The sequence below is a fragment of the Olea europaea genome, chromosome 2 (assembly GCF_002742605.1).
Source record: "Olea europaea var. sylvestris chromosome 2, O_europaea_v1, whole genome shotgun sequence".
Lineage (NCBI taxonomy): Eukaryota > Viridiplantae > Streptophyta > Magnoliopsida > Lamiales > Oleaceae > Olea > Olea europaea.
In genome coordinates this window covers 9,650,108-9,653,817 of record NC_036238.1, presented here as the reverse complement: position 1 = coordinate 9,653,817, position 3,710 = coordinate 9,650,108, and positions in this window count along the sequence as shown.

The following is a 3,710-nucleotide window of genomic DNA, read 5'->3' as shown; positions in this document are numbered from 1 at the left end:
GGTCACAATGGTAAAGTTTTGCGCACTTATTTTTAAAAACTTTTGTAAGGTACGAATTTCTCTTAAATGACATATATATATATATTTTTACTTTGTTATGTTATTTGTGACGACACACTTTATGTTAATTGTTCCTTATATGTTTAGTGCTTAATTGAAAAAAAATAGACAAATCGATTAAATTGTACCAAACAATCCCAATTTCATTCCATTACATTTTTCTCACTCACGATTTTACTTCACTAATGCATCTCTAGTTTTTTTTTTTTTCTCATTATTCCTCAACTTGGCTTTTCATTTCTTCCCCCACTAGACTTGTCATTTGAATCATCCACTAAATGCGATAAACTTTCAAATCATTTAATGCCTATTATGTTAATTATTATATATAAAAAAACTTCCATTTCATATGAAAATGTATCCTAGACATTTGTAACTCACGAATTATGCACATAATTAATATTCCACTAACATTGTTTTTTAAATCCCATTTTGGCTATTGCGATCGTTCTTTTGCAATTGAAAATCAAAAATCTCCTATAACCTCTAAGGCCACATTTTTCTCCCCCAAACTATTGTACCTATACATGGATTATTTGGTCATTTTTCTATGGACTAAGGCATTTTGTGTCTGAAAATTTATCCGAATGAGAGGTTTAGTATGTTGCATTTTTTTGGACACAAAAAGGGTATTCAAACTCCAAGCATTTAAAGTAGGAGTGTTTTCAGCACTTTTGTAAGTGATATAAGTATTATATGTTTTCGTTTTGCATTAAACGTGTTATTGTGTTACTCATGATAAAAGCACCATTTGGTGGTTCAAATAAGAAAAAGAAATTGAAGGTGCCACTAATGACCAAAGTTTGTATTTGTGTTATTGTGTTACTCATGAAGGAAACACCGTATGAGTGGTTCAAATAAGAGAAATAGATTGTCGGTGACACAATTGAGTAAAGTTTGCATTTCTGAAAATATATATTTTTACAATTTACTTAAATGTTTTCCTACTAAGTATTACTTGTGGTACTCATCCTTACTATAATTTTATAGGTTGATTCGAGGAATGGAGTGCTTTGGCATAGTGGCAAGTGCTCAGTGATTTGAAAGACTTTCAACTTTCTAGTAAAATTTTCAATTTGTGTAAATTATGAATACTTAGACGATGCTTTTAAAATTTTTTAAACGTCTGATCCGTCTCGTTGTATATATTTCATGTCAGCCATAATTTGGAAATGTTAGAATGAAATTGCATAAAGTTTATTTGTTTCTAGATTGAATTTTAGATTCTGTCATTCTATTTGAAAATTATATAACTTGGGCCATAGTGCATTTTTTAGAGTGAAAGCAATGGGGTTAAAAAGATTTATGAGCTTTTTAACTGTTTCCTTTGGAATTTTATAAAAATGTTATCTAGAGAAAAAGTTATGTTCGTTTTAGTAGACTACGTCGGGTCAAATATGAATTTTCTATCTAGCAGAGTTGAACAATATTTTTGTGCTTCAAACATTATCATCGAAACCCCAATTTTTTTATATATTGTATGTATTTGTAAGTAATAGTCTCTGTTAAAATTTCAAAATTTTTAGTCGACGTCTACTAGACCAAACATATTGTTCAATCCGCTGCTGCACAACTGGTACTTGCTGATTTTTCCCAAAATCTTTTTTATATGTCTAAGTCTATGTGGACAAATATCACTCATATATATATATATATATATATATATATATATTCCAAACTCCAAAATTTTTCTTGTTTGCAATTTATGGTTAATATCAAAAGGGTCAAACCAAAGAAAGATTGACTTTATAACACTTTGGGTTCCAAGAATCTGGGGCGTTACAATTTGGTATCAGAGCTTTATTTTTTGTAGACTTGCATTAGAACCATATCTTACGTGTGTTGTGTCACATATAGAGTTGATCAATTTTTTTAATGAGGATCCTGAGAACTGTGCCTGCCATAGTCGCGCTATACCGATTTTGAGGTAAAGAAAGTTTTATAAATACGCTTGTATCTTTGTGATGAGTATGAGAAAGTTTAGTTTTGATACAATATTTGAAATGTATGTATGAATATCAGTATATATTGGAGTTTAAATACTTTTGTGGATAATCATTATTGTACCAAGTATTTTGGAGAACGTGATTAGATTAAATGTTTATTTAAGTCCTTAAGAATTATCTAAAACTTATTAGACACTCACTTATTGGGCTTTGAATAATTGTATGACTCAGATGGTATGGATTAAGAAAACTTGTAGGGAGACGAGTTCATTGATGCCTCGTCAATATGAGATTGTGAGGCAATATGAAGAGTATCAGTGGAATCCAATACACAACATGAGCTAATACATTTGAGAAATGTTAATAAGATGGAGGAAGGTGAGACAACTAGGCCATATGGTCACTGGTCGTCGAGTCACCCGCCTTCTTATTGAGACTTTGCCAGCAGCGTGGCTAGAGGTGGTCGAATAGATTTATGGTTATTTATGGGCAGTTTGTAACGCCCCGAAATCTTCTTCATTTTTATTATTATTTTAAAATAAAAATAGCTCGAGGTGTTACAGAATGGTATCAGAGCACGAGTTTAGTCGATTCTGTANAAAAAAAAACCTTGTTTTGTTTGTTAAGAAGTGAAAATGCAGCAAATGAAATGAAGTTGGCAATTTAGTTGTGTTATTTTGTTAACACATATTGGTTGTACAATATGTAGAGACATAGGTTTTTAAATCTGTGAATGGGCTTATTTACTGTTCAGGATATATGTTTGTAGTATAAGAGAATTTAATTTCTGCCAACTTTTGTTTTGCCGCACCTTGATTGTGCACGAGCATGATTTTTCCATCCGACAAGTTTCTTGCAACCAAATTTAATTGTGTTTAAAAAAAATGGTCTACTCTCCATGTTACTCTAGGTGAACTAGTACTGAATGACTTTAAAAATTCATGATTGAAGTGTCCTTTAGCATGTACACTAGGAAAATATTTATTTGAAAAAAAAATTAATTAATTTCTAAAATAAGTGAAATGATTTTACTCTATTGGGTTCGATGTAACTTGTCAACTTGTTAAGTAAATGATTTCTATTATAATGGGTAAATGCTTATTTGTTCATATTTTTGTTGTATGAGATTTTCATTGAACAAGTATTTAAAATAAGATCCATGGCATTTAGCGCTCGTTGATCTACTACCGTCCAATGAACCCAAGGTATGAATGAAATGTTATGTTTAAGCTTACTTTCAAGCATGATTTATGAATTATTTAAATTTGATTTCACGAAATGCTTATGACGTTTAGAATGAAATATGTTATGTAAGTTATTCTATTGTTTACTATACATGAAAATATAATGATTAGTCATTTTACAAGAGCATAATTTATAAATTGACTAATAAAGATAAAGTATAATTAAACATTTATGTGACAAATGAAGCTAGAACTTATCAAACCATTAGAAAGAAGAGAAATTAGAGGTCATGTATCTAGAGCTTTTCAATTAACTAAGATAATTTCGAGGACAAAATTAATTTAAGGGTGAAATGATGTAACACCCCAAAATTTTCTTACTATTTTTCATATTGACCTAAACTTAATATTGATCATTTAGCAAATGAAATAGTCCATATCTAGATTTGTCGTCACACTAAAAGTCCGGAGGTGAAAGTGGTAAACTCGACCCACTTATTTGTATAAATGATTTATTTTG